A 13,371-nucleotide genomic window follows, 5' to 3' on the forward strand; every position below is an offset into this window, starting at 1 on the left:
TATTGGATCAATGTAAAAAAGGGATCTTAGTGAATCTATCTCTGTAACACCTCACCAATATGCGTCTAGAATCATATTAGTAAGATATTAAAATTTTGGTACTGAGTACATACAAAAGATGATAATGATATAATAAATTATATACATTACAAAACTACACCTAAGGATGTATACAACATATATGTCTACAAGAATTGAACAAAGAAAAAATACCAGGTTCAGTCTTCATGCCATCTTATCACCCAAGTCTCTAATCCAGACCTTCTAGCAAGTCCTTCACTTTCTATAGCGTACCTAAAAAACAAAAACATGATTGCAGTGAGATTACTAAATCTCAGTGAGTTCTCCTACTTTATGGGTGTTCTTGGCTCTACAAGGTATAATGACCTTATACATATACTTACTACACACTCGTATCCTGATAAGATAATACCAAAGAAACATACACAGCCTCCTACCACTCGTGAGTACACAATATGTTGTCCTCTATGCCTAGTAGACAAAGAAAACTACGGGTAATACATATTGTATCATATCAAAAATGATACATGGGACCTACTCTCCAATGAATGAGAATAGATGTAATACCACCAAGGTGACTCCATAAACCTTATCGGGACTTACTTTAAAGTACGGAGGAAATTAGGTTACGCCCCTTCCTTATCCATGGCAAGGAGAACAGTGGAATTACATTGCGTTCAATTTCCAAACCTTGTATCGTACTACCTATCAGCAAGAGTAGTATACTCACTCCTTCACGAGTTCGTCCACCAACGGGACACCTCACCACGGGGAACACATAATTATTCAACATATGGTGTATCCTCAACCACTACATAAAATACTTATATACGCTTTCATTATTGATTATACGAGTGGATCACGAATAGTATACGCCTGTGAAATCAGCCCATTCATCTACTATAGTCGTATAATTGATCGCACCTCTACATTAGCTTCCCAACACACCTGACCATGCCTCATTCTGAATCATAGAAATTAAGATACGCTCAAATCAGTGAAACTAAATTTCAGCTTCATAAGCTCGCTTAGCCACAACTCAACGAGGTCAAAGTGAGGCCTCGCTAGGCGAACATATTTATCTCTAAGCAAGGAATCCCAAAATCCCTTCATTCCCAATCATGGAGGCTCCCTTAGCAAACCTTTTGGCCTCTTATCAAACTTAACTTGCAACATGCAATCAAACTATGAACTCATAATATATCACAAACAGTCATACAAGTGTGATATTTAATCACCATAAGATGATTCATTGAACTATATTTCCACTTCACTTGAATGCATCTCATTTTGAGTTACAAAACTCAAGATACAATATTTTCTATGTCACAACAATTTTTCATATCAGTAGGGCTCGCTAAGGGAGCCATATGTTGCTAAGAGAGAAACTCTGTAACTTTTCTCGAAAACCAGTGTTATAACACCATATTCAGTACCCCGGTTCACCCTCAATCCAACCCTAACATATACTAACATTATTAGGGAATCAAAACATATAAAAACCAACACATGCTAGTTCATAATCATACTATATTAAACACATATCAACAAGTTAGCAATTTCTTACTTACTCAAAGAAACATTGCAAGAATCGTGAGGAAAACCTAACATACAAGGTGCTAAAACTAACTAAGGAAACCACCTCTAATGAAGATTCTGAATTTGATGATCGAGATATGAAGAAGATGATGATGATTCATACACTTGATTATTATTCTTCTTCTAAGATCACAAAGTTTCACGCATGCATCCATGGAGGATGAACTTGAGTTCACATACTTCCTTTTTCTCTCCACCTTCGTGTGTATCTCTCCCTCCCTCCAAGTTCTCTCAAAATTCATAATTAATGAAAGAGAAGTGAAGGTGAAAAGTGATATAAATGAGGTTCCTTTGCACTTATATGATGTGCATGCAAAAATTACAGTTTTTCCCTTGTTATTTGAATGAAATTACTAGTGTGCCATCCTTCTTGCTTAAGTTATGCCCATATTGATAGTTCTATTAACCTCTCACTAATTTACCATAGGTTTAGATATTAGATATTTTTCTCTTAATCTCTCTTATTCGTGCTTAGAACCTTGGGGTATTACATGCTCCCCCTCTTAAATTAAATTTTGTCCTCAAAATTTAGTCTGACTGGGATGAGAACACTTTTTATGTTACCTCCTTAGGTTAATATGCGACTCCTTGATATACCCAAGCTCCTAGTTCTTTCTAATTGACAATCTTCAATGCTTCACAATTTCTCTAATCCTTCTTGGCCTATTGATCCTTCCACTCTTGTACAAATTCTACATCTTCTGATGTGCCACCCTGGTCTACTTGGTAATGGAGTCTCCCAAGATCCAAAACTCTTCTTCCTTGCACTGAGCCTACTAAGTTTCATAATTCAATACACTCTACTCTAGTTGGATATTCGTCCTCTTTAATCTTTCCTTCTCAAATCCAAATTGCACGTCAACAGCTTCTGAACTTTGATTTGACTTTGAGCCTTGGCCAGAGAACACCTCTGACTGAATACCACACAATCAAACGGTCCTTGTTACAGATAATTCCGCTAGATTTATAACCTCTAATGTGGTCCTTGTCAAGTAAGAAAATGGATGATTTTGGTTAACTTATCCACAACCACCCAAATCAAAACACGATCGTCAGGTGCAAACAATGTAAAACCACAACGGAGATTCATCGAGATAGATTCCTTACTCCCATGTAACATCTTTAATGGTTATAACATATCACTTAACTTTCTTTGTGATAATTTCCACCGACTGACATGCTAAACATTTGATCACACCCAAACTGCAATGTCTCTTCTATACCGGTGCACCAACAATACTCCTTTAGATTCTAATGGATCCTTAAGATACTGAGGTGAACATAAATATTTCTCCAATGAGTTTCCTCGAAAGATACTTTCACTTAAAATAAAATATTATGGATACTCCATCCATAACTAACCACTAACTTATCCAATTTTTGTTCGTCTGCTGCGCTATTCTGATTTCAATTGGCGGCATAATTATTGGAATCCTCTGTGTTTTACTTATCTCTACAATCCACTTAGCTTTATTACCAGATTGCACTTAATTACTCAATACTAGCTATCTCTCTTTAGTGTTGGATAAATTCCTAGAAATCAGGTCACCAATGACTCATCCAGCCTTGGCTAGATCCACTTGAACAAGATCTTGGTTCCATGCTTTAAGTTCAGAACATCTGAAGTCAAGTATTCTCTGCGGAGAAATTCATCTTATTCAACAACCTTTTCTACCATACATTTGTTGTGGTAGACATTCCAAACCTTTCCCATAGCTCCTCGTCAATCACACAACCTTAAACTTATAGGGTCACAAGACTCATTTTAACTTGTTAAGAACTTAACCGACATGTCACCTCTTCTCAGGCCACAGTTCATTCACACACTCGTCCAGTATTGCCTGCTGTAAGACCCCAATTTTGACCCTAAGATCCCTCATGCTTTCTCATCATATGCATTAGCATTGGGATCACAACTTGGCATCCTCCTTACCCCTCAATCATTGGGTTTATATTGGGAGAGATCACCAAGCATCGTTTGATTGTATCATACTTTATATTTTATCATTTTTTTACTAACCAAAATACCAAAAATATGCTTTGTATTTGTCTAACTCTTTTGTAGGTAGTGCACATGCTCACCTTTGATTCATCAAGCTCATATCTAGGGTTTAAGACCCTCAAGGCAATGAGCTCAATCAATATTGGTATACTATGGCTCTAAGAATCATATATGAATCCCCATGATCTTCACATGTTATTTTGATCAAGGATTCTTCAAGAGTTTGGAATTGGTTTGCCTTGGAAACCCTAATTCATCTGGGTGTCTTGTGTAACTTCTTCAACAAGCTTCTTCACTAATTGATCAAATATTTCAAGGGATACTTCAAATTTCGTCATCTTATGCATATATGATATCCCATGAGTCCCAAAATTCAAGAGAATGGCAAGCTAGCAAGTTGGTTCATGGTGGTTGACCAGAGGAATTCATCTGATCAAAACTGGGGTTCGCTAGACCCTATATCATACAATATTTATCATATGAAAATTATTCCAAGATAAACTTTACTTCAAATTACATTCCAAACAACTTTCATGTTGAGGTCAAGATCTAGTTTTGCTTTTAAAGTCATTTTTTATGGTGAACGATTATAGGTCATTTTGTCTAAACCCTAATTTGGAGGTCAACTTCCCAAGGCCATAACTTGCTCAATTTTTATGATATGAAATATTTCCAAGTTTCAAAATCAAATTAAAGATGTATACTTCAAATTTGATGGTTGGAGGAAGAGCGAATTCAACTTTTATGTGCATGTGATATGAGGATACATTATAGGTCATTTTGGACCAATGCCATTGAACAAGTGATTTTCCTCAACTTCAAAAATGCATAACTCCTTCATATTAAATCTAAATGAGGTCAAATTTGTGACCATTTTGAAGTACTTTGAGAGATCTACAACTTTTATGAAGGAACGTTTCTCATATGAAGCTCACATAAAAAGTTAGCCAAGGTGGAATAAGTGAACATATGGCTTGACACTTAGAATTTTTTTTGACATGTTTGATTTTCCCAACTTCCACCTCTAAATTCATCATGACCCAAGCTTCAAATGAAAAAGTGTTAAAAATTAAAGTTGTTCCTCTTGATCTAACCTTTCGAAAAAGTCCAATTTCATCCCATTTGGACAAGATATGAGTGGCCTGCGCATGGCTTGAACATTGGATCATCATTTGGAATAAGTGAACTTAAACCTTCCATACACAAATGCATAGCTTTCCAACATGCCTTCAGCAATGTTTGTACTCAATTATGGACCATAAGGAGTGATTACATGGGCCTATCACACACCCATGCACCCATGCAATGTACATTGCTATTTTTGGATCTTCGTTTCAAGTGTGCAAATATCAATCCATATGGCTATAAATAGAACCCCTTGCCATCAGAATTAAGGACCCTGCGCGCCAGCTTTGATTCCCAACCTTCAAACCCTCTCATTCAAAGGATAATCTTGAGAAGTTCCATTGGAAATTGAGTTTGAATCTCCACTATTTTGAGATTCAAAACTCCAAGAGTCCTGTGCCTTTTGTTCATCCAATTCCACTCCATCAATTGTCTAGAGCAAGATCAATAGCAAGCAAGAGCAAGATCGATTGAATACAGACCTGTATTGAAGGTATTTTCCAGAAATTTCCATCTCTTCGATTCTCACTCAATTCTCCATAATTCTTCTTGATCTTTGGTTGTCTGAAGTCCTACCAATGTAGGCAACAAGATTAAGTTGCTTTGAGATCAAATCGAAGCAACTCGGATCATACACCTCAAAATTCAACTCCCTGTATCTTTCAATATACTTGGAGTTAGGAGAAGTTGAGGCCAGATTCGAGCTCCTGAGCATTTTTACTTTAAATTCATGTCCTTCTTTTTAATTTTGGTGATGGTTGTGAGTGAACCAGTCCGGTGAAGCTCACCGGAGAAGGAGACCAGAGCTTTGGCTCCGGTGGTGTGCTGGCATTCATCTGAACCACATGATCCATTTCAAACGTTTTAATCTCGTTCCTTGGTTTTGCATACCATCCATACATCGCTTTAACTTGTGTCCACCATAGAACGCGCGCTAGCAGCCACTTGATCTGCCATCTCAATTAATGAGGGAGATCAAGTGGTCCACATTTTTTCCTATTTTTTTATTTTCATTTTATTTGGTTTATTTTCATTAATTCATATTAATTTTAATATTGATCCAAAAAATATGAGAGTTTCAATAAATTCCTCTTTTATTTTCTGAATTAAAATTATTTTTTGGATCATTATTAATATTTTTTATGATTTAATTATTTTTGTGAATATTTTTAATTGTTTAAAAATAGTTTTAAGTTTCCAAAATTAATGAAATTTTTTCTCCAAGGTCCTTTGATCTTGTTTGACCTATGATAAATCGCATGGCCATTTATTTGGTGTTTTGATGAGGTTTTAGGATTTTGACCAACCATAATTTAATTTAATGCATTATTTAATTGATTTTTATTGTTTAATTGCAAAATAAATTGTGTTGAGCTTTTGATATTGACTTGTTGAGTTTGACTTATGTTGTTGAGCCTTGGTCAAGGTTGATTTGACTTTGTTGAGTTAAAATCAATACTAACTTCTAATCAACTAACAACTAACATTTAATTTCAAGCCATTTATTTTTATGCACTTTAATTTTTAAGTATTTATTCATTTGTCATTATTCATACCATTTAACTTATTTACTTTAAGGTCATTTTCACTTTGCTCATTTGAGCCTTATCTTGTGATTATTTTGTGTTTGTATATACTTGATTGTGTTTGTGGTCTTTTGACCCTAATGTACATAATAACAACAAAAACCCTAAAAGACATTTTGTATGGACTGTTGGATTTGCTCTGAGACATTGGACTTAGAATTAGGCAGCACTCCCTATGAAAAAGGACTTGGCCAATGCCAACTTTCTTGAAACCAAGTGCTTGTGATTTGAAACCTCATCTGACGCAAGTATTGAAGATCCATTTGAGTTCATCTGCTACATGGTCTTATTGAAGCTGTTACTTTGAACCTGTGCCTAGTGCTTATCTTCAAGTTCATCTGATATATGGAATTGTGAAGAAGATCATGGAGTTGCTAAGCTTGGATGTGGCTATCTTTATTTGATGCCTTGCTCTTCATTTTGCTATTTGTGTATTGATACTGCTTGATTCTAAAGTCCAAGGGAAATTTGGGTTTCTATATGATATTCTTGTCTATTGGATTGTATCCCATTGGTCAGATCTTTTCAACTCTTAACTTTTAATTCTTGCTTAGGATTATTCTCTTTATCTCTTCCCCACTTCTTTAATTTCAAGTCTCTCCCTCGTTTTAAGATCTTCTTTGCCTGTGTTGTTTTTCTAAACTTACACCATATTGCAAATTAGAAACTTTGGCCTTATGCCATTGTATTTTAAAACTCTTTTCTTAATCAAACTTGTAAAAATGAACCTAACTATACTTGACTTAAAATTTCAAAAGACAAAAAGAACTAACACTCATTCAAACCTTTTTAGGCCTCTTGTTCCTTTGTTAAACTTAATTTTTTGTTAAAAGCAATGCATTCACTTTGAAATTGTTACCACGAACTACGAGGTTTTGATCCCTCATTTTATGTTGGTTTGTAGGCACAAGTCCGAAGGTCTTGTCAAAAAAAAAATATATAATTAATGAATTCTTTTCTCATCCCTCCACTCTATTTATTGCAAACATCATTTTATACAAAAACACATATCCACACAAAAAAGGGCTCCCTAGGAGTACCTAAGACACTTTGGGTGCTAACACCTTCCCTCTGTGTAACCAACCCCCTTACCTGTAATCTCTGGCATTTTATTAGTTTTGATTTGAAAACTTCTTATCTTTGGATTTTGTTCGTACTTTTCCCTTTTCCCTTGGAAACAATAAAAACGCGGTGGCGACTCTGGTTTAATTGACGTCTAGCTTATCCATAGCTTGATGGTCATGAATTTACTGCTACATCTGCTCTCGAATCTGCCACTATGTTAACTTCTTCAAGTGTACCTTTCAAGGTAGCACCTCTAACATCTTTAGTGTAACCATAATAGAATGATTACTAGGTCATCCCTCTAATAATCCTCTTTGAAAGTTATCGACACTTTAAAACCTGGCACACACTTGGCTCTTCTGAAATTGACATTTCTTCTATTCTCGAGGGTCTACAGATACTCCTACTATAGAGTTCATGTTGTACTGGTCCAAGAAATACTCCTTATATTCCATTGTTTTTCACCAATCATTATGAAAACAATCACATATCAAGTTGGCAAGATGTATCGATCACACGTAAATCCTATCACATGCATTTATGCACAAGGATTCACTAATACCCCATGTAACAAAAGAAACGTCTACAATGCATAATCCTGATATTACTCACGCGGTTACGACCACTCAGGTCTTCTCATAAGCATAACATCGGAATCTGATATATCATAATGTTGCTTGCACAAGAGTGAAGCCATGCATGATCCCCTACATCTTGAACCGAGCTAGGAATGAAAGTACCTCCTCGTTCAGCTCGTAAGATCATAGACTGCACATGTAATTCTCAACTTTCGAGTGCAACGTAAGGATCATTAGTTGTCCTACTCTACCTTACGATAATTAAATCAGTGTCTAATGAGTATATAATCAAAATCATACATTGAGATCGGGACCATTACAATCCCACACTTGACTGCAAAAGGATAACTCATGTATCCCATGCATGATAACGATACTGTAGTGCCATACTCGTTTGATAGCACTAACATGGTGATCCGACTCTAAGGCCATGTACTCACGTGAACTACCATGTGTTGTATAACGATTTCCACTCATATCCTATAGCCACGATCATCATGCGAATATTGTAAAATATCCAATAGTCTCTATTCACCCGATCTCCTGACACCTAGCGTTGTTCCATGGTCTTACTCAGGGATAAATGAATCATAACTAGTCTGGAATATGGTTTAATGTACTATGCAAATTCATTTACCTTAACTCCCTCCTAGCGTAGTTCTAGGACATAGGCAGGTTGAGATAAATAATAGGATACAATAGCAAATTCCACTAACTTAGTACACAGGGTTTGCCTAAACTAGACCTCATACCCAGGTTTCCCTTGTTAGTACTCTATTTCCGATACTCCACGATCAAGTATATCATACAAGGTGATTAACAAACTATTAAACTTTCACTTACCAAGTCTAGTGTAAGGGGTCTCTGATTCCCACTAGTATAGGGTAATACTCATGCCAATTTATGGTCATACATAGTGTGAGGGTCACTACTCTTACTAACATTGTCAACCCTTTACAAGGTCATCTTCATCAGATAGGATAAAATCAGATAGAGTCAAAAACTAACTCCCTATCCTTTCGAGAACTTACAACCCACCAGATCAACTAGAAAAGTCAGGTCTCTCTATATCAAACACCTGATAGCTTTTCATTCGTCCAACATGTTCTCAATTTATTATTCACAAGTGGTAAATACGACTGAATAAGGAATCACAATTGATTTAGGACTCAGTCTCTTCATGGAACTCTTTCGTTGGATACTCTCACAAGCGCATCTTGGATTTTCGCTTAGGATAAATCCTCTCCAAGTGACTTGGTATCTTGAAATAGAACATTTCAAACAACTAGTCTTATACCTCAAAGTGACCTTAATTCTAACTGATCCATTTTCCAGACGAACCATCTGAAAGATTCACTTCATCCCAATAGAAATTCTTGGAAGTTACCAGTTCCTTGACTCCTGTCATGGAGTCTGAGGTTGTCTACTACTTCGCATTTGTTCCACCACTCATGCTCGACAATTCTCAACACTCCCTGCTTAACCGACTTCTACTACTTGAGTTCAGGTCACTTTCGGTCTTACATGTCCTCATGGGCTCTGTCATGATCCCGCGTATCATGTATTCAGTTGGTGAGATGATCAAGTTTATCTACTGAATAACATGACTATAAACCCTTAACACATTCTAGTATGGGCTTATAGGTCGATTCAATTCCAATAACACAACTTTAAGGCAATATAAGCTTGACATTATCACAACTAAAGGTACACAGTTCTTAACCCTAAGAACCTTACAACATATACTAGCATGGGCGTTATAGTGTTTTTTTTTTGTAATTTGTATGTCCTCTCCACTAAGGCCAACCAAACATCATCTTCTTGGATCCACCACCAATATTATGATCTTGTGTTATGTACCAGAATAAGAATTTACATATCTTAGTCAATGATATACTTTTCAAATGGATGTGAAAATGATTTTTTTTATAATTGTGATCTTTAAGCGGAAGTCTATATGGTACCCCTTCCAGATGTTTCTCATAATCGGGGAGAAATGTGTAAGTTGAAGAAGAATTTATGTGGTTTGAAATAAGCTCCACGAACTTGACTTGAGAAGTTTACCATTGTGATTACATCTTTTGGATTTCTCTCTAGTAATCATAATTCTACTTTGTTTTCAATGACTATTTCTCATTGTCATATTTTACTCTTATGATATGTTGATGACATGATTATTACATTGATGGCAAGTGATAACACTGAAATTCACCGTATTTTCGACTCCGATTTCACATGCATTTTAGTTCTTTTATTGTTTTTTTGTTGTGTTATTACTATGTTTTTCTTTGTTTTCAGGTTTTTACTTTAATCGGAGCCTCGATTGAGAAAAGGAGTGAAAAAGAGCTAAAAACCCTAAAATTCAGCATTTTGTACTTATGCCTTCCACCATGGCTGGCGCCATAGACCCTGCCATGACGTGTCCTAGCTTAACTTCCCTCAACTGCCACGTTCCACACTACTTCCACTAAGGCGCCTCAGATTGGCCTTGTGGCGGGCGCCATGGCCTTGTGGCGGGCGCCACAAGAGGAAAAGTTTTCCCTCCCATTTTCAAGTTGAAGGGCATCCTTCTCATTTCCATCTTTTTACTTACTTATAAATAGAAACTCGAAATCACTTGTTTAGGCATCCAAATTTAGAACAGAGGCAAACTCATAGCAACTTTGTTTCACTTAGGCGTATATTCAGTATTTTAAAGTGGTAATCGCTTCGCATTGGAGTGTTACCACAATTGTGTAATCGAGTCTGTAATCGAGTTTGCAGCACTTTTGAAGGAAGTTAATCCTGCCGCCATTTTCATTTCCACTTTGCAATTTACTCAACCCTCCGATTGGAGCAAGTTTTTATTACTTCGCATTTACTTTATTTATTTCCCGCACTCGTTTTACTTTATTTATTTCCCGCACTCGCTTTACTTTATTTATTTCCCGCACTCGCTTTATTTTATTTATTTCCCGCACTCGCTTTACTTTATTAGTTTCTCGCACTCGCTTTACTTTATTTATTTCCCGCACTCGCTTTACTTTTATTTATTTCCCGCACTCGCACTACTTTTATTTACTTTCCGCACTCGCACTACTTTTATTTAAATTAATGCACTTTTACTTTACCATGTCTAACTAAATCTATAAGGTTAGAATGTAAGGATCGTAATTGAACCGATAATCCGTACAATTGTTCGTACAAACACTTAAGGGCTATTTTAACTTTCAACTTAAGTTTTCCCGCACTTAATTTCCGTTGGGTAAGATCGAAAGCCGTCCAACGTCTATTTAAACTTAATTGTTTTTAACTACTTCAAAAACAGCGAAAGCGCTTTGTTTAGCTCATTAGGAGTTTTTAACTTAAGAAGAAAAGAGATTTTAAAACTATTTTCGGATGCGTTTATAAGTTTAGAGTCTGGTTCGTGAGAACCTCTTTTGGTTAAGAAATCCAGGTTATAATACTTTTCAACTTAGTCAAGATACTATATTTCTTAAAAATAAGTTTACTACTCTAACGCAATGCGCGCCTTTTTATAAGTGACAATAAGAGGGTTTGATTAGGGAGTACAACTCGGTTCTGAATACGCGAAAGCGACAGTTCCTGTTAAATTAGTTCTTTTCAAAGTAGGAAACTCTGCCCATAAGTAGCTCTATTAGCAAGTACTTGGATTATTAATTGATTATGTGAATTATATTCGACCCTGTCTTTATTAATTGAACTTTATTCAATACTTTAATTTTCATTGCACACTCTAAAAACACCTATTTTGATTGCCTTTGATAAACACCATAACAACAGATAACGATAGATTGAGACTTGGTCTCTGTGGATTCGACAATCTTTTATATTACTCTGACGCGTTCGTACACTTGCGAAAAGCACGCATCAAGTTTTTGGCGCCGTTGCCGGGGACCAATTTTGTCAACTTTCATTTTCCTGTTGTTATATCGTTTAGACTTAGGTTATTCCCCGCCGGTCAATGCGAAGAACTCGCAGCACCGGAAGTTTAAGCTTAGTATATCCTCTGGCAGAACCTAAACGTTACGCTCGCGCACGTTTATTCTTTCATAGAATTAAGAGAGCTATGGCCGAAGATCAAAACCAAAGACCTCATAAGGATTTCGCTCAACCATCTGACGCAGAACCTAGTTCTAGTATAGTAAACCCAACCATACCAGCTAAAAATTTCGAACTTAAACTATCCTTGTTGCAACTAGTACAACAGAGACAATTCGTAGGTCTCGCTACTGAGAACCCAAACCAACATTTAAAAATCTTTCTTCAATTAGCAGACACTTTTAAAACCAATGGAGCTTCTCTTGAGGCGATAAGTTTAAGATTATTCCCTTTTTCCCTCAGAGATAAAGCTCTATCGTGGTTAGATTCCCTTCCACCCAATTCCATTACGACTTGGGATAACCTTAGAAGAGTATTCCTTGCTAGATACTTTCCCCCGAGTAAGACCGCCGTTCTTCAAAACCATATAACTAGATTTACCCAGAACCAAGGAGAATCGTTGTTCGAAGCTTGGGAGAGATATAAAGAGTTGTTACGAGCATGCCCACATCATGGTTTAGAAAATTGGTTAATCATTCAAACCTTCTATAATGGACTTCATTACAACACAAAGATGACCATCGACGCTGCCGCAGGCGGTGCTCTGATGAACAAACCTTACCCTGAAGCTAGTGCTCTCATTGAAGACATGGCTCAAAACCATCAATCATGGGGAGTCGAACGAGCGACAGTAGAGAAAAAGGAACCCAAGGAGGAGTGCATGAACTAAGCTCTATAGACATGATGCAAGCTAAAATGGACGCATTAGCCCTTAAGGTCGAGCATATGTGCATAAACCCAAATACTGTAGCCACAGTCTCGTAGGATTGTGAGATATGTGGAACCAAAGGACACCAATCTGCAGAATGCAGTCTGTTAAACGAAACCCACTCCGAGCAAGTGAACTACACCCAAGGGAACCCATACTCGAATACTTATAACCCTGGATGGAGGAATCACCCGAACTTCTCCTATAAGCCCCAAGATCAAATCAACCTATGCAACCTGTGCCACCAAAGCCGAGCCTTGAGAAAATTATGGAAAATTTTATCACTGCTCAAACCCAACAAAACAAGGAGTTCATGAACCAAAACATTCATGTTAACGAATTGATTACTCAGTTAGGAACCAAGGTTGACCAAATAGTTACTCATACTAAGATGCTTGAAACCTAGATCTCTCATGTAGCTTTAAACCAAGCCCCTCAAACCACACTTGGAGGATAATTCCCTGGACAACCTCGACAAAATCCGAGAGGATAAGCCAATGCCATTACCCTACGAAGTGGGAAAGCTTATGATGAGCCACCAAACCCAAGATTGAGTGAACCTAAAACTTCTAAGGAATATACCAA

At 36.7% G+C, this 13,371-nt stretch overlaps 1 non-coding gene across 1 annotated transcript; it reads right to left on the reverse strand.

The window, feature by feature from the left end:
- Positions 1 to 12,429: 12,429 nt before the first annotated feature.
- LOC127108631 (small nucleolar RNA R71) lies at positions 12,430 to 12,536 on the reverse strand. The gene has a single exon (XR_007796157.1). It is a non-coding gene; the product is annotated as a small nucleolar RNA R71 (small nucleolar RNA).
- Between the last annotated feature and the right edge of the window lie 835 nt (positions 12,537 to 13,371).

Source organism: Lathyrus oleraceus, chromosome 7 (genome assembly GCF_024323335.1).
Source record: "Lathyrus oleraceus cultivar Zhongwan6 chromosome 7, CAAS_Psat_ZW6_1.0, whole genome shotgun sequence".
NCBI lineage: Eukaryota > Viridiplantae > Streptophyta > Magnoliopsida > Fabales > Fabaceae > Lathyrus > Lathyrus oleraceus.